Source organism: Antechinus flavipes, chromosome X (genome assembly GCF_016432865.1).
Source record: "Antechinus flavipes isolate AdamAnt ecotype Samford, QLD, Australia chromosome X, AdamAnt_v2, whole genome shotgun sequence".
NCBI lineage: Eukaryota > Metazoa > Chordata > Mammalia > Dasyuromorphia > Dasyuridae > Antechinus > Antechinus flavipes.
Window position 1 is genome coordinate 23190335 of NC_067404.1, and position 26694 is coordinate 23217028.

At 37.5% G+C, this 26694-nt stretch overlaps 1 protein-coding gene across 2 annotated transcripts in view; it reads right to left on the minus strand.

Moving 5' to 3' along the window:
• Nucleotides 1-26694, minus strand: part of AFF2 (ALF transcription elongation factor 2) — a 589532-nt gene that overhangs the window by 111985 nt on the left and 450853 nt on the right. The gene's annotated exons all lie outside the window — the stretch shown is intronic.

A 26694-nucleotide genomic window follows, 5' to 3' on the forward strand; every position in this document is an offset into this window, starting at 1 on the left:
GCTCCATTAAAAATAGATCTTTATAAAAATAGTATTTTATCATATCCAGAGTCATTCCATGCTTGCCATACACATAATTTCTTTCATGCATTTTAGACTGCAGTTTTTAACTAATACTATCAAAGAAATGCAATGGATTCATGTTAGAGAGTGACCAACAACTTAAAGTACCTGGTTCTCATGGTCTAAATCCAGTCATCTTAAATGAAAGATAAAGCACCATGAGCTAAAAAAAAAGTCTTAAAAAAAAAGTCTTCTGAAATTGTCATAAAGAAAAACCATTTAGAGAACTTTAATTGGTTGCTAAGTAATCTGTCTTGTGATGACCGTTGTTGTTGGATGGCGTAGGCACAAAAGATCTGGTCATAAAACTATTGGTCATTATCCCCTGGACATAATGACAGATGTCTTCTCATACAATTTGATCTAAAGATGTAATCCTATGATGTCGGTAAAAAACAAACAAAAAACAAAAAACACCTTTCTTTCAAAGGCAAGGAAAACATCTTGAGAAAATAAGAGCATTTCCAATTTTGGTGATAAAATGGTGCTTTCAATATAGTTTCTTGAACAGGTACCTTTGTTTCTACGGGAGCTTCATTTACAGTGTTACTACTGGCAAAAAACCCTTTGTAATCTATTTCCATAATCCTTGGTCATGGCAATAGGACAGATTTACCACTGCAAACCAAATACCATTATTAGCCTTGAAGAAAAGGCCGTATCATTATTGGCAGTTGAGATACCCAAAGACAAGAGGCAATTCTTTAGGCCTGTCCCACTTAGTAACAAGTCAAAGATTTTATAACCTTTAAAGATGAACCACCACTTGGATCTGCTTAGCTTACTTTGGCAACTCCAGAGCATTTAATTACTAAGTTCCAAAAGGACTATGGGCTACTTCAGTCAAGGGAATTCTTATACTTGGAATTCCCCACAGTGTTCAAGTTGCATATCATTCCCATATTTAAGTACAACTTGTGGTCATAGGCCACAATCCTTTCTATGGTTCTACTCTGCCTCTCAAAAAGGAAACTTCAAAATTGGCAATTTGAAAAAAAAAAGATATTAATGATCTCATTAAAATGAGGAAAATAAAATGAGAAAATTGCTCATCTTGTAAAACTACTAATAAAGTATCTGCCATTACCACTTTCTGCCTTGTGAGGACATGGCATATTTACTGACTTCTGAAAAGACAAGATGGACAAAAGATATGATTGATAGGAAGGACAATTGTTGGAGTTGGTTTCAGATAAACTAAATTTCCAGGATTTATAAGTTGCTTTCAAAAGAATAATGGATTCATAGAAGACCTAAGAGAAGTAGACAAAAATTGTTTCTTGCCATTTCTTTAGCAGTTGCAGACTTCTCTCTCCAAACATATAGTTAATTTCTGCGTGCTATGATGAACAGGAAATGTGTTGTTCATTTTAGCTACAGAATTCAAATATTAAAAATTCAGATGCTTCATTAAGACACTTGTAATTTTACAATGAAGAGTTAATTATTAACTTTGTAATGAGCAATTAGAAATTCAATTGACAATATTTATGGAGAATTAACTACATGTGACATACCATAGATCAGTCTTCATGGGGTCAGTCAATAAGCATTTATTATATACTTACAATATGTTGGGCATTGTTCCAGATACAGAAATGGGGAGTGGGAAGGGTACCACATGGATCACATTTGAATTGGGAAGACAATATGCAAATAATTTATAAGCAAAGCTTTATACAAATGGTAGGAAATCCTAAAGCTAAGACAGCAGTGGAGTTACAAAAAGAAACAAAGATAAGATTTTGGCTCTTTTTTTGAATTGCTAATCTAGTGGAAGGGATAACACAAGTTTGTGAATAACAGAGTACAGGGAAAAGAATGGCATAGCTCAAGTGTAATGATGGCTTAGGAGATGGAAAGATATTGCTTTTGAACAAATTGAAGCAATAGTTCAAGGAAGAGAGGTGCATTTGAAAGAGGATTTAAATGGCAGGTGGGATGTAAAACAGTGGAGGGGTATGGTGTGCGTATTTCTTAGGGAAGATCCTGTCTGGTACAAGGGGCAGCATGAGCAAAGGGGTAGAAGTAGGTTTTTCAGAGGCAGCTAGGTGGCACCGAAAGGGATAGAGTACTGGGCTTTGAGTTAGGAAGACCTGAGTTCAGATGCAGCCTCAGATGCTTACTAGCCTTGTGTCTTTGAGCATGTCACTTAGTCTCTCTTTGCCTTAATCCACAAAGAAGGAAAAGGCAAACCCCTCCGATATCCTTGCCAATGAAATCTATGGATGGTATGGTCCACAGACTCATGAAGAGTTGATTGTGACTGAACAACAACAGATTTGGGAGAAACAGATATGATAGTTTTATTGAAAGCTGGGTAGCTAGAAAGAAAGCTAGGTTAGAGACCCCTGAATGTCATAGTGAGAAAATGTACTCTAATAATTTTAGCAGACCCTACCTACAATATTATTTTCAGTAAAATTGGAGCTATGAGTAGGACAGGGAGCCTGGGGTTTCAGACATGGGCTGGAGACAGGTGTAACTTTTAGCTCACTTTTCCTTTGTCTCATAGTACTCTGCCTGTCTGATCACCAGGAGCATGTCAACATGCAGCGCATCCCAGGGCCTACCTATCCTCAGCAGTACACCGTACTTCTCTGTCCTAGCAACCATTGGTAGTCCTAAAAGAGAGTAAGTTATCTTTTTTCAAGTTATACAAGCAAGAATTTCTATTTCTAGTTCAACATTTAATATTTAATACTTTAACATTTAATATTTAATACTTTAATATTTAATAAATACTTAAGTTATTAATGACTAATTATGATAATTATTATATTATAATATAATAATATATAAGATCATATATAATATAATTATAATGATTATATTGTAATAAATATTTAATAATTAATAATGATAATTATTTTAATAAATAAAAATGTAATAATAATCACCTAAGATGTGAAGGCAATGATACTTTGGCTTTACTTGGATTCAGGAAAACAGGCTTGAAACCTGACTGCGAGCCTTACTCACTATGAGACTCTTGAAAAATCTCTTGACCCCTGTGTACCTCTAGTAGTTAGCTAGGATCAACACATTAAATAAGATAGATTGCAACAGTATTAGCAGAGCCACAACCAGAGTAATACAAATAGTAAATATCTGAGGTGGGATCTGAACCTGGTCTCCCTGACTCTGAATCTAACATTCTAAGCCATTGTTTCATCATCTTTCAGGTGGGCATAAACACTAGCCTGAGAAGTGGTAGTAATACCACCAAATTGCAGGAAAATCTGTCCAACTACATGACTGCAGAGGATTTTTATGTAAGAGAATATTAATGTCAAATATTCCCATGATCAGATGAACTCTGCCATTGCATTATACAAGCTACATTAATTTACTCCCTCACTTACCAGCTTATAACTTCCCAGTCCCAAATCTCCCTCTGTGGCAGCCCTCACCTCGATGCGCCATTGCCCCCAGTAGAATGTGAACTCCTTAAGATCAGATGTTGGTCTTTTCTTTGTACTTGTATCCCTGATGCTTGACATCAGTAATCACTTATTAATTTTTCGTTCTTTTAAAACATTGAAAAACCAATTATCCTTTCATTTTTCAATTGGATGTAAACAACCAAATTAATCATCTTAGTTGATTCATATACATATATTTTAAATATTTTTCAGGGTCTGGTCAAATTTGGTTTTGAGCTAAAATTTTCCATATTGTTATTGTTGAGACCTATAGTTTATATAACACCAAGGAGATGAAAAATATAGAAAAAAAAATTCCCAGGAACACAGGTCTTTCCTGGAAGAGAGGTCCCAAAAAATGCCTTAAGGGTTGGTATGGTATAATGAAAAGCAGTCAGGAGACCTGGTGCCTAGTTTTGGGGTTGTGTGACATCAGGCAAATAATATCAACTCTCAGCCTCATAGCTCTTTTGACAGCCTTTTAAAAAGATGCTAAGGCAGCATGGTGTAGTAGTTGGAGCACTAGACTGGGAATCAGCTATTTACTAGCTGTGTGACCCTGGACAAGAAATTTTAAACTCAATGTGCCTCAGTTTCTGCATCTCTAAAGCAAAGGACTTGATGGCTTCTCGAATTCCTAGATAATACTGTTATCCTTTGATTCTAAGACAGAAATTAATTTTTGTTCGGTTGTTACTTTTCTAGACCAATCTTCCCTAGTCCTCCAACCAATTAGTATAATGAGGTTTCTACAATCTGTCATTATCTTGGACACCTCACTATATACTCTCTGCATATCTTCAGTGAATGTATCTCTTAAAATGGAGAGAAACATGGTTTGGTTGGAGAGGGGAGAAGTATGCTAGGAACATATAACAAAAGAGAAGCTGAAAAGGAATGAAGCTGACTTTTAGGAAAAAAAGAAGAAAAATATCCTATATTCTAGAATAAAGCAGAAAATAAAACGATCCCTAGGAGATCCTAAATGTAACAGGCTAAAGCAAATCACTTCAAAGGTCACACGGGAGCTGCTTAAATGTGTAAATAAATACTTTCACTTTTCATGTTTTTGAAAGAAAGCCATCATTGAAATCTAAGGTACATTTCATGTGTACATATGGAATTTAGATGCTCACGTTAATTTTTTTATGCAAAACAACATGCTCTAGCCAATCATGGCTATCCACAGTATATTCCATGTGTATTTTGTGCTTGTGTGTGTTATAGATTAAGTCATGAAGACCAAGGATCACAAATTTAGAGCTAGAGGGGACCCGAGGGGTCACTGAGTCCAGTTCCCTCCTTTAATAGATAGGGAAACTGAGGCCCAGAGAGAAGGGGCTTGCTTAATATATAGTAAGTCAAAGAAGCAAGATTTGAACCCATATCCTTTGCCTTTGCTTGCAAAGCACAAGTTCTTTGATGGCCTTCTTAGCAGTCCACTAACAAGAAATTCTGGATTTTCTACCATCATCTTTGCTCATTGCCTCTATAAAACAGGCCTTTTTCTGGGGGGAAAAGTTGACAGTGCATAATGGAGAGGGATTTCTTACTTTGGCCAATCACTATGGACAGTGGACAGTGTGAGAGCGTAAATAGTTGTTCTTTCTTGTGGGGTCAGCAAAAAAAAAAAACAAAAAACAAAAAAAAAACAAAAAACAACCAAATAACTTGGAAAAAGACAGAAAAGTCAGACTACTCAGAGTATGATTATTAAAATGAATCCAATGATAGTTTCCTTATCCTAGGGAAGTCTCGAAGTGCAGATAGTCTAATAGTGATCGAGCCACTATCTAGCTATATAACCACGGGAACAGCCTTATCCTTCTCTGGCTCTTATTTTCCTCTTCTGCAAAATTAGGAAGTCAGAGGTTAGACTCCTCTAAAATCTCTAAGGTCTGTCCTAGTGCTAATGTTCTATCTTTGACTCTCTGCTTCTCATTTCCTCATTTTTTTTTTATTCTACTACCCTCAGCCTCTCATCTCGGTCCCTCAAGGAAACTAGGAAATCCACCTGTTTTTGGAAATCCTCTTAAAGACAATGAAAACAATTTCTTTTTTTCCCCATCTACTACCTGAAGTTATAGAGGAAGTTATTTCAGATCTCTAAAGTATATGTTGCCCAGTTCCCAATGGTGAAAAGAAGAGGGAACTTGGGAAAATCAAACCTCAGTAAACCTCTGGAAATATGAAGTAGGAAAAACCTTCTTCCCTAACATTCTGTGAAACCTACCCAGATTGCAGCACAAAAGACATGGGGCACCTTCCCATAGAATCACTTTAGGAAATAAGAACAAAAGGCAAGAGGCCCATCCAGCTTGGTTTGGTTTGGCTGGGGAAGATAAACTATATAGATATCAGATGATTGAGTACAAGTGGTCAAAATTGATGTGTGTGGAATGGATGGAAGCTCTGAAAAGAATACATTTCTTCCTTAGTTACATCTCCCCAAGTGTTATGTGTGTGTACATATATGCTCGGTGAGTATGTGTGTACCAGAGAGTATGAGTGTGTCAGTAAATATGGGAGTGTGTCAGGAAGCATGTGCATATGTGCACATGTGTACATAGGGGATGTGGGGCAGAAAACAGAGAGGATGTACTTTCTAGAGTGGTGTGGCTTGGGAAAAGGATTTAAATATTCAGAACTGTTTGGTTTTTTATCATTAGAATATTCTGAGAGTGTCACTTCCAATTTGACTTGGATTAATAAGCCTTAAATACCAAACAGGTAAAAGTCAAATCCTTGCCTCTTAAGGAACAAAAAGTAGTTTAGTGTCTCTCAGAAGCAAAGCCCTCATTAATTTAACTACCACAATTTATGCTGTGTCATTCAGAAGCAATCCCAGCACTATGTCTCCCATATAGCTATATAGCAGTATTCATCTATATCTACCAGCATAGACATAGGAAAATAAATGCAATCACACAGGGATACTTGCTTCTACCAAAAGCTTATCTTTTCACCTTTGAACTGCTCCTGAATCAATCCTAGAAATTCCACGTTATCCCAAGAGTTTTATTTGCTAGGAGATCCACTAATTTTTTTTCTGGGTCCATTTCTCTGTTATTGAAACTTTCTCAAAGTATAGTGAGTCACATGATCATGCTAATACTGAGCTGAAGAACAGGGTACCAGTGTATTCCAGAATGCGTTACACACATCGAGTCACCTCTAAGGTCCCTTCCAACTCTACCTGAGAGCCTCAGAGTGGTGTGGATGTGGCTCTGGGACTACTGTTCAAGGTCATGAGTAGAGTGCCTCAGTGGCCACAAGGTAAGAAATTCCGTGATGGGAGCAATGTTGCCATGGCTGCCTTTATCTAATGCCTGATAAAGGCATTAGTGATCATTATCATTGTAGGTTACTATGTGCTGGCAACCAACACCCAGAAGATTTATGAAAAGCTCTCTTTTTCTCTCCAAAGGGCTCAGATATTACTTCATGTGTTACTGTGGTGAGAAGGAACTTTCATGGCCGGTTTGCTCTCAAGAGGCTATATAACACATCAATCATATCAGTTTCCCTAAATCCTACTGATGGAAGCAAGATAACTTAGTAGGAAATGTTCCATTGTGGGCTGCTGTCCACATGCCCCAACTGCAGAACACTAAGCCATCCACAAGCACTGAGTCTCACACATTTCCCTTGTGATCAAGGCCAATATTTGAATGATAGCTGTCAAAGGCCAGAGGATATCTCCTATGTCCACAAACCAGCAATTTTCCTTGGTTCAAATCTGCCTGACTTGTTGGCCCGGCCTTCAATAACGGCAATATTTGAACCGAGCTAATCATAGACTTTGTTAGAAGAAGACCTTGAGCAATGCATGCAAGAGTTCAAGGTAAAATAACAAAACCTAGCTGGAACTTGATCAGGCAGACTGCTCCATCCTCCAGAAAAGGCAAGATCCATTGGCAGAGCCATTGGGAAAGACTTTGGCAAGTAGAATTCAGTTCTCAGAAGTCTAAATGTTTCATCTTTAAGGCAATTTGTACTCTTGATGATTCGCTAGCCAAGAAGGATGGAAAACAAACACAATAGAAGAATTCAGTGACACCATTTGTTCTGATAATTACTCCAAGTTAAATAATTATGAGGAGCTGCCAAAACTGTGAAATGCATTCTTTTCATATAGGTAAAGAACAAGATGAAATGTAAAAACATCAGTTTCTATTTCCCTATTTCATAAATTATTAATCCTTTAAAAATACATCAGGGTCTTATTGAGATTCACTTTGACTGACAAGCTTTACAAATGCAAAAAATGTCTGTGAACCCAATAGAGAATGTGATCCTATTGTTTTTAACAAAATGAGAATTGTTTTCCAAGGGGCTCCTGGATGTCTGTGCACATATTTTCCCTAAGTAACAGTATAAGGCGAGTATTTCCCCTGAGAGTACAACATTTATATTGATGCACTTGGCTACAGACTCCATCTTGCACTGGCAGTAATACAGACATTTTTTTCCTTAGTATTTGTGTGGTGAGCTTTTTCTTCTCAAAACACAGCCAGGTGATAAAAGTTCAGATCTTTTATTATCTCCAATATAGCCCGGTTAGCTTAGAGGTCTATCTCTCTGCTTGGTTCCAAGAGCTCCCTCCAAATGTCGCCAAATCCAAAGGTTTTGTCCTTCAGTCTCTACCTCTGCTTTCTTCAGCCTCCAGCCAGCTCCACTCTTCATGTCATTCCGGTGAAATCTCTCAAAGTGCTCTGTGTCTGCACCAGAGTCGCTCCTCTCCAATGCAGCTGAACTCTCTTCTGCGACCAGCCAGCCAAATGGAAAATATTCTTTCTTTCCTCGCCTCAGAGAGAGGGCTTCTGGCGTAATTCCGCTGAAATCTCCCAAAGTGCTCTCTGTCTGCACCAGAGTGGTCCTCTCCAGTCCAGCTGAACTCTCTTCTGCGACCAGCCAGCCAAGTGGAAAATATATTCTGGAATAGCTCTCTCTTCACTGGCCTTATATGTGAATCTTCTGAGAGAATGGGATTATGGGTTTTCTCCCATAGTGCTCTCTGGCCCAAAGAGCTTCAAGGGAGGTGTGAACTCACAAAGTTACAAAGTTTACTTTGTGAAGCTGGCATACTTGTGAACTCCAATGAGTAAAGGTGAAAACACAAGCATTATACTAATTAGTTCTACTTAGTACCTTGTTTCAGGTTCTGGCCCAAAACATCTTCTTGTAAGATTAGATCAACTCTAATTAGTTAGCAGTTTGTAAGGATTCCAACATATTTGGAGTAATGGGATTGAAATAATTTAACAACACCTTCTGTGAATGTTAAACACGTTTGCTAATCTATTTAGTGTTTGCACAATAAATTACAGTACATGTACTGTACACTCACACTAATATTGAAAGCCAGCCTGGTGAGTCATATCTTCCTTTCCAATAACTTAAATTCCATTAAAGTGAGCTTCCTGTTGCTCACAGGCACACATGTGGGCAGTTAATTTGTTTATAATTTCATTTATAAATATTAGAAATGAATACTCATAAGAGGTATGTGCATGTATGTACATTATGGACACTTAACCCTCAAAATTTCCATCTATCCTATACCATGGCTATGAGTGATATTCGGCCATGGATAAGAAGGAATGGTTTTTCTAATACTGAAATACTAACAAAATCCATATAAATAATTACAAAGATTTGTCTATTGAAGAAATCAAGCAGAATGATTATTCTCAACATGCTCCTGAAAAGCCCTGATTTCTAGGAGATAGAAGCAGCTCCAGAGATCACTCAGTCAAGCCCTCTCATTTTAATGGTGGGGAAACATGGAGGCCAACAGAGATTAAAATGATTTGCCTAAACTCAAACGTGTAGTAAATTTCAGAGACAAGATATTGATCCAATTATTCTGATGCTAGAGCTCTTTCCACTGCATTTTAGTGTAAGTCTCCAAACAAAACCCATTCTTGCATCCTATGAAAGCGAACATTGAAGAGATAGCACATTATGATGATCAGGACACATGAGAGAGAATTAAGACCTATTCATACAATCCTGGGTTAAACAATGGAAAATCCTACTTTGGATGGTTATTTTCTACCTTCTTTATTTTGTCACTTCTCAGTCTTTTCTTATTGCTTCTTGCCCATTCCTATGGTGTTTTGAGGTTAACAAGACACATTCTTAACAGCAGTAGTTCAAGCATTTTCCCATTTTCTACTAAAGGTGGGGGATAACAGGTGCAGAATGTTGCATACATCATTGAGTATGATCATGATGTCAGTTCTGTTTAACTTTTTACTTACAAAATAAATGAGAGTTCAATGGATACATATAAGGCTATTTTGGAAATGGTGAAATTAAAAATCAAAACCCCACTAAAATGTATTCTTTTAATTAATTAAAGAAATGGATGACTACTTGGCCATTGGTCTTAGTGGGAAAGGAGAGGCCTGTCAAGAATCCCTTTCTCTAACCCTATCTTGTGCCCTAAATCCCAAAGCCCAAATATGACAAGGAGTCCTAAGGGCAAAGCTCTTTAGTATAGAAGTATGGAAGAAGTTGTGAAAACACCGCGTATGTGCATGTGTGTGAGAAAAAGAGAGAGCGAGCAAGTGAGAAGGAGGGGTGGGTGGGTATGTGGGCTAGAAGGAGGGATCAGGAGAGAAAGAAGATGGTCTGCTAATGAACTTTATAGAGTAATTCATAAGATGAGGCAAAATGTGACTTTGTCTATTTAATGAGAACTATTTACATTTAGAAGGAAAAAAAAGTTTTTCTCTCAGCTCTAATATACAAAAGATATTGGAACACAGGTTGAATTTTCCTCAAGAGAGCACAGACTGGTGCTGTTCATCTACTGGTTCAATCTACTTCTCCCACTTTGACATGTGTGATTAGGCATTTGGACTCCTATCAGGACAGAATTCTACTTTTCATTTCCTACAGTAATACAAATTCTGTACCTCAAATCCAATTTAAATTGAGGTTCCCTCGAATGGAGAGATAATTTCGCTTTAATCCTCTTTTGGTTGTTTAGAGTCTAACCTTCAAAATCTGAAATATGACTCTGTAAAAACGGTCACATTTCTCCTTTTAATGCAGAACAATTACCACCACCCTCCCTTCTTGGGCTGCCAACAGCTGCCTGTACTTGGGACTTTCTTGAACTTAACGTGAAGCTGCTTCCCCAAGAGCATGGGCAACATTTTTCCTGCTCCATCTGCTCAATGGATGCATGTCAATAGGGCTTCAGGGCAACATGCCTCCCTTCCTTTCCTCCCCCACTGTGCTGGCTCTACAGGAGATTAGGAAGGCCCCACGCTGTAGGTAGATAGAGTTTTGGTTTTCACCTTGTTATTCTAATCACTGGGTAATAGGGATTTCCCCTCCTTGCCGTTGGTTCTTTTTAATCGACCACCTATCAGGACTGGATTGCCTTGTAACTCTCTGCTGAGCTTTCATTTGACAGAGATAGCTGCGATTGTTAATAGGAGCCTTCACTTCTGCCCATTTAACTTGCCTCAGTTTGACAGCTTCACAATAGCCACCTTCCATCTAAAGAAAACCGTGATTTAGTAGAAAGGGAATGTGGGACAACAGCCTGCTCTGTCTCTCAGTCTCCAGTGAGTTCTTTTGGTATAAAGTTCCACCACAAAGCCAGAGAATGAAAAACTACAGGCAAACAAGATGGTCACAAAAAAGGCTGAGTTTCTCTATATGCTGGGAAAATCGAAAGAACAGTGGTACTTAAAAATAATGGGCCCTGCTTCTCAGAAACACTTGGACTCCGCAATAAGAGGAAATATTTGTATTCTTGTGGCTATTTTCATACTTTATGGCTCAAATACCGTTTCTACAAGGAGTGTCTGACGATTCTTTTCTTAATGTTTCCAGCTGGCCAGCGAGTCCATCTTTAAGCAGAAGTTGATTTGAGAAGGTATCGACAAAGTGAGATCCAGGTAAGGTTGTCTACTCTTGTTAGATAATTAAATATCCTCTAATTACCACTGTCTAGACATGGGGAAAAAAACCCTGTACCTCACAGTCTCTGTTTTCTTCTGGCCCATACTGGCACATAATAAGCATTAAATACATGCTATATCTATTTACCACTCTATTATTGAATAGAAAAAGCAGCACAACCAAATGTTTCAGGGGGCTAGCCTTAGAGTCAAAGAGACCTGAATTCAAATCCTGCCCCTAACAGATACTTGATGCATAAGCAGGAGGAAGTTACTCGCTTCCTCAGTATCCCAGATCTCTCTTCTTCTCCTGCCATGTCTCTTTCACATATCATTAAGCATCTGCTGAGTGCAAACGATGCAAACCAGAGTCCCTGCCCAAGGAGTACATATTCCACTGGCGTGGGGGTGTGGGTAATGCCATGTAAAGCAGATAAGGAATCTGCTAGTTTACCAAAGGCAAGTATTGTTTAAACAGCTATCACCCTTTATAATCCCAGGATATTTCTTATTTTGGAGACCGGTTGTCCACAAAACTAATACTATATTTATGCTGGAATATGGTGAAGGAGACCCATCCTGCACTGACTAGCTATGGTTTTCCTGTACATCCCAGAGGGCTCTGATCCCAAGAGATTCTTGGTTGTACTCTGCACGGTAAAGCCACTACTCCATGCCTTAACCTGTGAGTATGATACTTTTGTATTTCTCCAATTCATACCCAAGGAATGAAGTACTCGTTTTCCAATGATGTGAGATACTCTATTTTTTCCATGCTCTTTAACTAAAGCTGCCCATGTGGATTGAAACCACATTTAATATGCATTCAAATACTCCTCATCTGCCCCCCATCCTGCCCCAGCACATTTACTTTTGTTGTTCTTAAGTCATTTTTCATTCACATTCCACTCTTCTTGATCCCATTTGTGTTTTTTTTTTGGCCAACAATACTGGAATGGGTTAATCATTTCCTTCTCTACCTCATTTTACAGATGAGGAAGGTCAGGCAGACAGGGTGAAATGAGTTGTACAGGGTCACACAGTTAGTGAGTGTCTAAGGCTGGATTTGCACTTAAGAAGGTAAGCCTTTCTGATTCCAGGTCCACAGTTCCACCCACTGTGCCACTTAGCTGTTCCAGGACATTTGCTAATTCTTATAGATCATTAGCTAACTTTAAGTAAGCCTCCTTGATCGTAGACCACTCTCAGGAAACTCTTTAAAATTGTAAACTAGAGTTGAATTTCCACACTGGGAATTTTCCTATTGAGATGATGTTACATATAAGTCCAGAGACCCATTCGTGACTTGTGTATACATACTATACGTATACTAATCAAATGAGTTCACAAATATAAAGCACTTTGCAAATCTTAAGGTGCTGTATCAATAGTAGTTATTGTTGTTATTATATAGGAGGTAGCCTGGCACGTGGGCAATGGAACTAGAATCTGGAAGACCTTCTTTTACTACCGTGAGCCCAGGGCTCTGAAGGTTGCCACTAAGCAGCTGATCTGTTTCACTAGAGAGTTTCTATCCTTGCTTGGGCTTTCACCCTGATTAACAAGGGAAAACCCAGTATAAAGAGAATTAAAAGGAGTTTACAATAAGTATATCAAAATTAGCAGCACATCTCCAGGCTGATCTCTGGAGAACAGGGATGGTTTCAGTGGGACCAAGTTTTTATTGGTAACTTTCGTAAAGAGATAAAGACAATTGGATAGGTCTACTTGGCAAAAGAGTTTGGTCCTTCCATCTCAGGTCCTCCCCACGGTGGCAAGGATATGACAGTTTGCAAGCAGGGGCACAAACATCATAGATGAGACCAAAGAATGCAAAAAAGCTACAGACTCAGCGTCACCATCCCCAAGACTGAGTGATCAAAAGTGCTGGGAACAATGGGTCACCAAATCAACACGGCTTTTGATACCTCAATTGTTGAAATCACATGTCTGAACCCCCAATACCTATGATTTCAAACATCTTCTGCAATGCCAGCACATGAGTGAAAACAAATTGGTCAAAGCACAGGGTTTGGAATGGGACAATTTTAGAAAGGCTAATTCAAAATGTTTCCCAAGGAATATTTATTTACTTCAGTTTCCAATTCCATCGAAAGGCAGAGTTTAAAGGAAAATTGCATTTGCATCTAAATTAGCTGCTCATGTTTTTCTACATTTCTCTTACAACCCAACCAATTAGGATATGAACAGTCTAGGAAAGAGATGGTAATGTATTTGCTAATAGGTAACTACCACAAGACTTCCAAACAAGGGGCCCTCGGGGAAACTCATTTTCTAAGGTATAAAAAAAATCACAACTAAAACAACTGGGTGTTCTTTGTTAGGTTGAATCCCACTTAATCTCTTCTCCCTTTTCCATCCTCAGCTCCAAGTCGTAACAAGCGACTGATGAAATATCTTTCTCCACCCCCCCTCCACCCTTCCTGTCCGATTAGGATGAGATGTGCCTTATCTGAAGAATTACATCGCTTTTGATCCCATTGACTTCGTTCCTTTCATTTTTATTGTTGTAAAATCTGAAATGGAGGTTACACTGAGGGGTTTTGCCCTCAGGTTTGTACAGACACTCCTAGTTCATGTGAAGGTGGCCTATGAACCAGTAACCAGGAAGATTCTAGCTGCTGAAAGATATTGCATTATATGGTTGAAATACTCGTGTCATTCTTGACTCATTTTCCCATAGCACTTCAAATGGCAGTGGTTAGAAATTATCTGACGCCTGGGGCTAAGCAGCCTAGGCACCGAGACAGCAGTTTTTAAGTGGCTGCAATTCTCAATATCAGTTTGACTAAGGAAAAGCATCTGATAGATTCTCTGCCAGTCAGTAAGCAGAAAGTCATAATTGGGACTATATTTCGATATAAATATATAATTTCTCCACATATGTATTATATATAGCATCCAAATTAATATATGTATATATCTGTATGTCCTATTTAGGGTTTATATCTTAAGCTATGTAATTGGAAGCAGGCATCCTGTTATTTCAGAATTACAAAATCATTTAACAACAGGGATATATCTCAGCACAGGTCCATGGGGATCAGTGAATAATCAACACGATTATGATAACTATTTTATCATAGTCATCAGAACTCGATATCCTTTCCCATTAAAATGCATGCTCACCCATTATCTTCGAAAAGCATAGGAAACAAAGGATGAGTTTCCTATTGATTCCTCTCCAGAATCATAAAAACATGAGGATTCCCCAAGAGACCTATGCTAATCAGACCCTGGAGGCCATAAGGAAAAAAGTCCCCCTGGGTTGGGGGAAACCCAACAGCCCCTTTCACCAACATGAGGTGCTCTAGAAGTTGTTCAGTTCCTCGACCGTTTTGGCCAAAACCTGGGGTCATTGTGCAGATACAGAGGCTCGGGCAGTCAAGAGGGAGCACAGCGGGTTGTAGCTAGACGCTGTGCTTCTGCTTCAACAGGCTCACAGGACGCTAAGTATGAGATTGTAACAGGAGCCAGAACATCTTCACCTTACTGCTGGAATGCTAGGAATTAGGTATATATTTAATTCTTTCCACTTAAATACTGTGGAAGTCTTTCCCTATAAAGTGACATGTATCACTCTTCCCATCTATGTTGTATGTGATGAAATAAGAACCTTGATTTGTATTTTCCCTATTTTTTTAAATAAAATGCCCACACTCGCAGCTTCTACTAATTAATCTCATTTAACTGATATCCCTATCGCTTTGCTTAATTGATTCTAGAAAATGGCTTGCATATTACAGCCATATAGTGTTTTTAATTGGAAAAAAAAAGCTTTCTGTGGATATTTGGGAGTGGAAGACATCCATTTTTCCAGTGAGATATCAATTTCATTTATAAAGGAGAAGACTGGAAGCCCTTCATTACCTATTCACTCAGTCAAGCAACTGTATTAAGCACTTAACTCTATCTAGGTACTGGGTGCTAAGCAATGGAGATATGAAGAAAGGCAAAAGCATGGTCCCTGCCCTTGAGGAGGCTCACATTCTCATGGGGCAGAGACAGCATACATACTTGTGGGTACATACAAGATATATACAGAGTAGATGGAAAGTAATCTTAGAGAAGTGGAAGGGGGTGAGGTTAGAGAATAGATTAGAAAAGGCTTCCAACAGAAAGAAAGTTAGATCTGAGGCTTAAAGGGAAACCAGGATTGTATATTTAATCCTGGAGGTAATAGAGAGCCTCTAGAGATTTCTGAGGTGGGGTGGTGGCAGTATGGTGTGATATAGTGGGATCTGCGCTTTAGGAAGACCAGTCAGATAGCTAAGTGAAGGATGGCATGGAGATGGGAGATATTTGAGGAAGAGAAACCAAGCAAAACTATCTTATAACAACGTAGTTATGAGATGAGAAGACCCCTGCATCAGAATGGTGGCTGGAAGAGAAGGGAAAATGTATAAGAGACAACATGAAGGTAAAATCAACAAGATCTGGCAACAGATTAGATATATGACCTGAGTGTGGCAGAGGAGTCAAAGATCCACATTGACATTGTGAGCCTGGCTTACTGGGAACGTGTAATAAGGAAGTTAGGAAGAGGGGAGAATTGGAGGTGAAGGATAATGAATTTTGTTTGTTATCTGTTGAGGGTGAGATGCCTATGGGACAGCTAGTCCAAGATATTTACAAGGTCGTTGGCGATGCAAGACTGGAGTTCAGGAGAGAGATTAGGATCTTGATTCTAACAACTGATGACTATATAAGGCAGGGGCTAATGGCTTGTAATTTCAACTCCCTAACCCCAATTCTTCATCATTAGCTCATCATTTTAAAACTATTTCTATGAGAAGGTATATACCGCTATGCTGAGAACTCATGGGATAATGCATCATAGTCTTCCAAATGGGAAAGAAAATAAGATTGAAACCCCTTTTAAAAATTCAGAAATATACATCATTTTGATATAGTATGAGAAAACCTTCTGCAGTTACTAACATTGTTTCATATGCTCTTTGAGTTATTAATTAGCACTAGATTAAATGTCAATGTGACTAAGTGTGCACAATTCCTAGCTCTACAATCATGAGGTAAGAAGAATTTCTAGGAACCCCAAACTTAATCAGATGCAGCTTTGCTCAATATTTATCGCAACCTATCTAAAGGTTACTTCTCTGTCACAGTCATTATAGTAAAGCCTTCCTCTAAAATCATGGAGCACCTTATTCCCCTTCCAAGGAATTCAAGTCTTTGGCAGATAAAGAACATTAACATACTCCCTGCTACATCCAGCCCATTTCAAAGATGAAGACTATTTTGAACAGTCTTCTATATAACGTAGGAACACAGGAAAGAGTTTTACCACATTTTGGATAAGAACTGGGGCCTCGCATCCCTTAGCTGAGGGCTCTAACAACTGCAATGGGCTAATATTAAAATAATAAAAAGTTATCATTTCTTTCCAAAGTAGCAACTTCATCAGCAAATGCTCAAATTTCTATCAACGTACACTAATGATTCTTCACTGCTTAGTAATACTTTTCATAAATGAAGATAATAGCAATTCTGTATCCTAAAATTTGTATCTGTCTGAATTGGTAACTGAACCTTCTCTTGGTTTGTAACCTAGGTCAAGCTAACTAGAAGGCAGAAAGAGGAAGGTTTACATCCGCTTCTAGCACTGCTGTAGCCTTGTCCTGGAAGGACCAGTTCTGTGAATCAGCAGGGGTTGAGCTATATAAAAGGCCTTTTCAATCCTTGCCAACAACAAGAATACTAATTAGCAGCAATTAGAATTGTAGTATTTGTCTGTTGAATATCTGTATAGGCATGGGACTCAACCAACTCTTTGTATGTATATGTGTGTGCATGTATGTGTGTGTGTGTGTGTGTGTGTGTGTGTGTGTGTGTGTGTGTGTTTAAAGCTGAGGACCTAAATACTTGCCATGGCAGTATATCCTGAAAATAGTTATTGGTAGACCAAATGTGAGCCAGGGGGAAAATCTATATTCCACTTCTCTAAGCCAGGATAAAAGAGAGAGACTCTTTGGGCATGAATTCAGCTAATGGTTCACCTTTTTCTGATTTGGACATTTGAAAATTCGACATCTTAGTTGAGCATGAACTACTTGTTTGAGCACAAGGATAACTACCCAGATGCTCAGTTTTTTGGCTTGCCCCAACATGCTGACACCTAAATTTGAGGGAGAAAGGTGATGTATTGGTACTCAAAGAAAAATGTTTTGTTTTACTTTGGTTTTTTTAACCAGGAAAGAGGTGCAAGGAAAGGTAAAATGCTATATTTGGATGGGATGTGTTCTATGCACTCTCTGTGTCTTCTATAAAAGCACCTCAATCATTATCATTTGCTAATGCAAATGAAAGTATCCCCCCTGATGTTTCTTTCTTTCTTTCTCCTATTAAAACATGCCCTTTCAATCACTGTTTGGGACAGACCAACACCCATATATCCTGCATCTTGTGATCCTCCCCCAAGAAGACTTTCATTCTTTTCAAAACTCTTAGAACAGATATGCTATGTCTCACACATGATCTGATTATTTTTTTCCTACCGAAAATATCACGTTTCTCAATTAGAAAGATTTTCTTCATGCCATAGGGCGCCTTCAAGTTAGCTCTCTGTCTTGACTTCTCCTGGAAACCTTTGTTCATTTCTCAGGAAATAGTATATTTACTGTTCCTTACAGAGCTCTCCACCTTTGCAACAAAATGCATCATTTTCATATCATTTCTTCAGTCTCCTCAAATAAAGTTTGTCCACATTATTCAATTTGGGGCTCACTCCTGTGTAGCGAAAGCCATCTATTTATCTCTTCCAAGAGAGTTAATGCCATCCAAGAAGGTGAAAAAAATCTTTAAAACAAAGCTGAGATTTGACTGCTAACATCCAAAATAACTCCATTTTAACTGACTGAACTGTGCAGACTTTGAATACAAGGGCATATTTCATTATACTTTCTGCAATTGTTCAGTTCACTTTCTCCAATGTTTCACTTGTCAGCAGATGAGAGAGCTTGTCAGGAAAAAATTATAGTTAATGGTAGTTAATGGCGGCAAAACTCAATGGACTTGTTTCTATTTTGCGTTCCTCTCAGTTGTAATCATGAAAGTATTACATGAAGAGCTCCTAGGTTATTCACTGAAAAGCTTCCACTTCCAATGGAAGGTAACATAAAGCTTGATCTGATTTATAAAGCAATCTATATAAACCTACTTTTATGTTTTATTTGATTCTAGCCATTAGCCTGTGCTGGAAGGAATTCTAAAATATATGTCACAATAGCAATTTGCTGTACTATGCCAAATTAATCTACATAAATCTATACCCATTTCCAGGGCATTGGGATGGCGAAACCAGAACATTGTATATTCATGGAAAAGAAAGGAAGAGATTCAAACGATTCTTGGAAAATTTCAATACATTTCAGGCCTTTTGGAACAACCAAAATAAGTACTGCTTATTTTCCCAACTCATACTCCCAACCTCATACATATATTAACTACACCATCAACAAGATTTCCTATTTTCAGTTTCAAAATAAGAAACTGCATAAAAAAGAAAAAGCTCTTTATTTGCAGATCTAAAGTCCCAGGGCTGGATTATGAAAAAGCTGCAGTTGGAGTTTTCTTTTTAAAGTAGCATCAGTTAGAAAATTGGGGCCAAAAGACACAGAGCTTTAGTAGTAGGCCAATTGACAAAGTACAACTCAACTAGAACTCATATTTTTCTACTTGTCTATTACACTCCTCTCCCCCATCACTGGTCATTCCCCAAACAACAAAGATTTGATCATACAGGGCTAGAGCAAGGGCCTCAGAGTTTGAAATCAGCATATCTTTGATTCTCTGCTTAATATCATTTGATTTGTGTCTTCCTCCTGATTTATATTAACTTTAAAGAGGAAAAAAATGTTCCTTAACATCTTTTGCAATAGGGAAAAATTACCAAGAGCTGGCACATAAGAAATTTTCTCTCTAGGCCTACTTGACATCTTGACTTCGATGAGCCAGATTTATGTATCTTTGTAGATGATACTACTCATCTATCAGTTCTTCTCAGATTGCTTCCTAGAATTCTCTGCATGTTTTCCACTGTACCGCACCTCCTTACAACATCCCCACTTCCTTTCCAAAGACACATGAAAGAACAGAGAAGTTCTGCATCAAAGCAAACAGCTGCCATACATATGTTACCCATTGACCATAGTTGGTAAGTAGGTCATTTGTCTTTACTCTCAGCATAGTCTCAAAGAAAAAAACATGAATGTAAACTCAGAAGACCCTCTGGTAGTATACCAGTGTTCCTTTTTATTGCCCTTTTTACAAAAAGGCTACTCTGGCATTTTGTTTGGGCTATATTTTAACCTGAGGTCACTTATGGCCAATAAACAGTAAGTGTATGTTCAAAGATTCTCCTAGACTATATAACTAAGAAAATGCCAACAATAACTTAATTTATGGATAACTAATTTAGGTGTATAATTGTCAGCAACCTTTCCATAGCAACCACCAGGAGGTTACTTCAAGAGACAGAAAACTCTTACTAACAATATTCATTGTTTCTTAATGATTTTATGGAATTCCATCTTTTTACCGTTTAAAAAACGTGTTTCTTTTCTCTTGCTGAAATTTTTTATTCAACTCTGGGTGTGTATGTGGGGGGGGGGGGGGGGGAGGGGGGAGGGAATGTGATTATTTTCCAAAGAAATTATCTCAGAGTCACAAGTAAAAAAAAAAAAGTGAAGATGACGATTAATTAAGGAAAAACGTCTCAGAAAAAAGGGCAGTGTGCCCAGAAAGAAAAATTTTCAGTATAATATTTCTCCACAATATGAAGTATGGTTCATAAATAGCTTTCAAGTAAATCATATTCACTGAACCATAATTTGCTCCAAGAAAAAACCCTGAAGACGGAATATTATGAAGGGTGTTTGCAATGTGAATACAAAGAGAAATAAGTAATTATCCAAGGAAGAAATATCTATTTAATTTTAACACATTTCTGACACCCATCAATATTTGGGGTGCTTTTATCCCCAATCACCCAATTATATACTATCAAGAGACAGATAATGAGAGTAAAATAAGATATAATGAAATTTGTAAATTGCTTGTATGCTGTATTTCATTATTGTGAAATGTGACTGAAACTGATGTTTAAATAAATAAAGGAATTAAGAATAATTAAATGGTGTTGCAAAATACTGAAAGACATTTTTATTTTTATTTTTTATGTATGAAGACTGTCAAACCTGACATTATAGCCCATGCCAATCTGCCTTACCTAGGCAGGAAATGCTATTGATAACAAGAGAAATGCTAATGAGCAAGTTAATTTAAGAAGAAAGAGACATTGTTAGCCTTGTTTAGAATATGATTTTCTTGTTTACTTAGCATATAATGTTCTTATTTCTGGATTACTGACACTAATACATTGGGAGAGGCATCTGGTCATATCTATGTCCATGGTTTTGAAAAGAACTTCTGTGCAGATGACTTTATTTTATCCCAGCCTCCTCTTCTGAGTTTGAGTTCTGCATTTTTCAATTACTTGATGGACAGCTATACTCAGATTGTCTTATTTACACTTTGAACTCCACAACTCTAGAACCCAATGCAGAAAACTAGGAAAATCCTAGTCTCTTAGAACTGGATGGCAACTAGGAGGTTGTGGGTCATGACCACATTGGGGGTTTCATAACTGAATGTGGGGGTCATGAAATTATGACTTGTTTTCAGTAAATATTTGATTTGCACACCCATTTTAGCCACCTATATATTTGGGATCACATAAAAATTTCTTGGGTGAAAAGGGGTCACGAATGGAAAAAGTTTCAGTAGCCCTAATGAAGTCTAGTCTCTACCTAAAAAGCATGAATCTCACCTACAAAATATCCAACAAACAACGAAGACATGTAATGGGGATTCACTGTCTTCCAAGGCAACCCATTCCATTTGGGGACAACTCTGTTGGGAAATTTTTTCTTCTGTCAATTTCCCATTCCTGTTTCCAGTTCTGTCCTCTCAGGCTTAAGAGAACAATTCAAATACCTCTCCTATGCAATGGAGTTTCAGATATTTAAGGTGATGATTATGTCACCACATCTTTTCTCCAGCTTAAAATGCCCCGGTTCGTTCAACTAAAAATTCGTTCAACTAAAAAAGCTACCAAATGGTAGTACTTTCTTAGAATGTGGTTTATAGAGCTGGGTATGACATTTCAGATCGTGCAATGAAGAAAAAGTAAATGGAATGATCGCCTTTGTTATCCTGGACACTATGTTTTTATTAATGCAGTCTAAAATGTTGTTAGCTATTTGGGTCGCAACATCACACTGATGCCTGCCTTGAGTTTGAAGTCCGCTAAAAGCCACTGACCATTGTTTTATGACAAGCTTTCTAGTTATATCTCTCCCTTCCTGTCCTATCAAGGTTGATTTTTTTGAACATAAGTGCAGGACTACAAACGATCCCTCTTTCAATTTCATCTCATTAATTTCAATCCCTTTTCCTGTCTGCAGAAGTCCTTTAGGATCTGAATACTCTCTTCCAATGTATTTACCTATTTCTCCCAGTTTCATGGCACATAAATCTGATATGTGTGCTATTTGCAAATTATTTTGATTCTTGAATGCATGTACTGATAAGAACAGAGGCACAGACTAATATTTAGAGATCTTTCTCTAAGAAATTTATGTTCAGGCTAACATTAAAATGAGTTTGTATTTCTTGCGGGGGTATCAAGGAAGTGGGATGGGCAGCTAAAGAAAAGCAATTTGAGATTAAACTTTTTTTTTCTCTACATCTATGCATGGAAGGTGAGAGTTGACTCCATAGCTAAAATTTCGATAACTTGGGAGAGAAATAGGCTCTGAAGGTATGAGAAAGATAAGACTCATGTCTACCTTAGCAGTACTAAAAGTAAATAAAAAGATAAATACAAAATTGACTTCTTAAAAGGTGCCTTTCTGGTCAATGCTGATAGATCTCAGAATATTGCTCATATTTTCTGAATGTACTGAAATACACAAGACCATCTCCTTTCAAGAAAACTGCCTAGCAGCATCTTAGAAATCTTAGAAAGATGCCCAAAGGAATAGATGTATTACAGATGTATGATGAAGATAGGTGAGAACTCACACGTGGCAAACCTCACAAGGTGGTCAGAAAAAAAGGATACAAGGACAAGCTTAAGGTCTCAAGAACTTAAGAAGTGATTGTATGACATGGGAGACACTGACACAGGACCACCCAGCATGGTGTGCCCTCATGAGAGAAGGTGCCGTGCTCTATGAGCAAAGAAGAATTGAATTAGCCCAGAAGAAACATGAGATACACAAATTTAGACAAACTGTCTCAGACGTTCATAGGTATTATCTGTGTCCGACCTGTGGCAGAGCATTCCAAGCTCCAATTGGTTGAATCGGTTACAGTGGAACACACTAACTCTACTCAAACATGGTGATGTCATTTGGATCTTCTTCAAGAACGAAGAATAACGAGCAACCAATCAGCACGTGCAATTAGAACTGGAAAACAAAATAATGTATCTGGATAATGATTCCCCAAACTATCACGTTATATAACATAAATCAAGAAAAATGTCCTTGGTTTGGATTCAAAATTTTAATGCTCTAATGAAAGCTGCACTGACAAGTGTATCATCGTGGTCAGTGTGAGATAGCAAGATGAGAAGAAAAAATGGCTCATGTTATTATTTAGGATAGCACTTCAAGAGAGCCAAAAACTGGTTCTCCAATGAATTGAAAGCACACAAAGAAAATATGTATTCTATGTTAAAGTACTAGGGTCTGTGATAGTAATAATGAGTCCATATTATAGAATTTGCTCTTCCCTATTTCTACCTAAGGGCCACAGATAAATATAAAATGGAACTTTTTTCATCTAAACAAAATGTTAATTTATTACAGAAAGATATATTAGAAATAATTTTAATACATTATATGACATATTTTAAGGAGTCAGGAAAACATAGATATAAGTGGAATTTTTAGCCAACTTGTAGAGGCAGCCGAGTGGTCCACAGATAGAGGGCCAGGCCTGAGGCTTTTGTGAGTTCATATCTGGTCTAAGACACTGGGTAACTCACTTTACCCTGTTTGCCTCAGGGTCCTCCTTTGTAAAATGAGCTGGAGAAGAAAATGGCAAACTACTCCAGTATCTTTGCCAATAAAAACCACAAAGGGGTCACAAGGAACTGGACATGACTGAAAAAGAAAATGACTGAATAAAAAAAGTTTTCATGGAGGGAGGGGATCGTGAACTAGTGTGAGAGCCAGAATGCCCTCGAGGTCAAGTCTCTCTCTGACCCATATTGGCTATGTGAACTTGGAGGAAGTCCTAGGAACTCTTGTAGTGTTCTAGGAAGCTCTTGAAGAGTCTGAACAGCACAGAAGTTGCTATCCTTTGTTGACAGAGGCACTGGTCTCACAGGAGAATGACCAGTAACAGTGAAATAATAAGACCAATTCCTATTCTTTAGTTATATTATGGGACCATTATTATTCAATATTGTATTAGAAACACTAGCCTCTGCAATAAGAGTTGAGAAAGAGATTAAAGGAATTAGAGTAGGCAATGAGGAAACCAAACTATCACTCTTTGCAGATGATATGATGGTATACCTAGAGAACCCCAGAGATTCTACTAAAAAGCTATTAGAAATAATTCATAATTTTAGCAAAGTAGCAGGATACAAAATAAATCCCCATAAATCCTCAGCATTTTTATACACCACCAACAAAATCCAAGAGCAAGAGATACAAAGAGAAATTCCATTCAAAATAACTGTTGATAGCATAAAATATTTGGGAATCTATCTACCAAAGGAAAGTCAGGAATTATTTGAGCAAAATTACAAAAAAGTTTCCACACAAATAAAGTCAGACTTAAATAATTGGAAAAATATTAAGTGCTCTTGGATAGGCCGAGCGAATATAATAAAGATGACAATACTCCCTAAACTAATCTATTTATTTAGTGCTATACCAATCAGACTTCCAAGAAAATATTTTAATGATCTAGAAAAAATAACAACAAAATTCATATGGAACAATAAAAAGTCGAGAATCTCAAGGGAATTAATGAAAAAAAAATCAAATGAAGGTGGTCTAGCTGTACCTGATCTAAAATTATATTATAAAGCAGCAATCACCAAAACCATTTGGTATTGGCTAAGAAATAGATTAGTTGATCAGTGGAAAAGGTTAGGTTCACAAGACAGAATAGTCAACTATAGCAATTTAGTGTTTGACAAACCCAAAGATTCTAACTTTTGGGATAAGATTTCATTATTTGATAAAAACTGCTGGGATAACTGGAAATTAGTATGGCAGAAATTAGGCAAGGACCCACACTTAACACCATATACCAAGATAAGATCAAAATGGGTCCATGACCTAGGCATAAAGAACGAGATTATAAATAAATTAGAGGAACATAGGATAGTTTATCTCTCAGACTTGTGGAGGAGAAAGAAATTTGTGACCAAAGATGAACTAGAGACCATTACTGATCTCAAAATAGAAAATTTTGATTATATCAAATTAAAAAGCCTTTGTACAAACAGAACGAATGCAAACAAGATTAGTAGGGAAGCAACAAACTGGGAAAACATCTTTACAGTTAAAGGTTCTGATAAAGGCCTCATTTCCAAAATATATAGAGAACTGACTCAAATTTATAAAAAATCAAGCCATTCTCCAATTGATAAATGGTCAAAGGATATGAACAGACAATTTTCAGATGATGAAATTGAAACTATTACCACTCACATGAAAGAGTGTTCCAAATCACTATTGATCAGAGAAATGCAAATTAAGACAACTCTGAGATATCACTACACACCTGTCAGATTGGCTAAGATGACAGGAAAAAATAATGATGAATGTTGGAGGGGATGCGGGAAAACGGGGACACTGATGCATTGTTGGTGAAGATGTGAACGAATCCAACCATTCTGGAGAGCAATCTGGAATTATGCCCAAAAAGTTATCAAACTGTGCATACTCTTTGATCCAGCAGAGTTTCTATTGGGCTTATATCCCAAAGAAATACTAAAGAAGGGAAAGGGACCTGTATGTGCCAAAATGTTTGTAGCAGCCCTGTTTGTAGTAGCTAGAAACTGGAAAATGAATGGATGCCCATCAATTGGAGAATGGCTGGGTAAATTGTGGTATATGAATGTTATGGAATATTATTGCTCTGTAAGGAATGACCAGCAGGATGAATACAGAGAGGACTGGCAAGACTTACATGAACTGATGCTGAGTGAAATGAGCAGAACCAGGAGATCATTATACACTTCGACAACGATATGGTATGAGGATGTATTCTGATGGAAGTGGATTTCTCTGACAAAGAGACCTAACTGAGTTTCAATGGATAAATGATGGACAGAAACAGCTACACCCAAAGAAGGAACACTGGGAAACGAATGTGAACTATTTGCATTTTTGATTTTCTTCCTGAGTTATTTTTACCTTCTGAATCCAATTCTCCCTGTGCAACAGGAGAACTGTTCGGTTCTGCAAATATATATTGTATCTAGGATATACTGCAACATATTTAACATATATAGGACTGCTTGCCATCTTGGGGGGGTGGAGGGAGGGAGGGGAAAAAAACGAAACATAAGCGAGTGCAAGGGATAATGTTGTAAAAAATTACCCTGGCATGGATTCTGTCAATACAAAGTTATTATTAACTAAAATAAAATTTAAATTAAAAAAAAAGTTATATTATGGGGGGGATAGTTATATAAGCTAGTGTTTTTATTCCAGGGGTATATATGTTCACATTCTCAGAAAAGATCCCTCCAAAGTATATAGAATTATATTTCATTCAATATTTAGCTGGATCTTTGTAAAAATGGATTATTCAAATTACTGAAAAGAGCTCATAGATAGGGATTTTAGTTCAACCCTCCCTATTTTACAGAGGGAGAAAGTGAGGTTCAGAGAGTGATAAAGTAGCTTACCCAAACTCATATACTTAATTAGTGACTCAGCTGAATCTTGCTTCCTAATCACTGCTATTTCCACCATATCATTTGATGAGAAATTTTCAAAAAATATATGCTAAGTATAGATTACTTTTGAGCAGCAAAGCAAATTAATATTTTAGGAACCATATGTCTCATTTGAAATATTAGGCAAAATATATGAGTCTAAGAGTGGGATGTCAATTTATTTATTAGGGCTTCATTAAATAGATCTTAAATGGTCCCCATGTTTGGTACACAGTTCATATTTGGGCCTCATTTCAATCTCCAAATG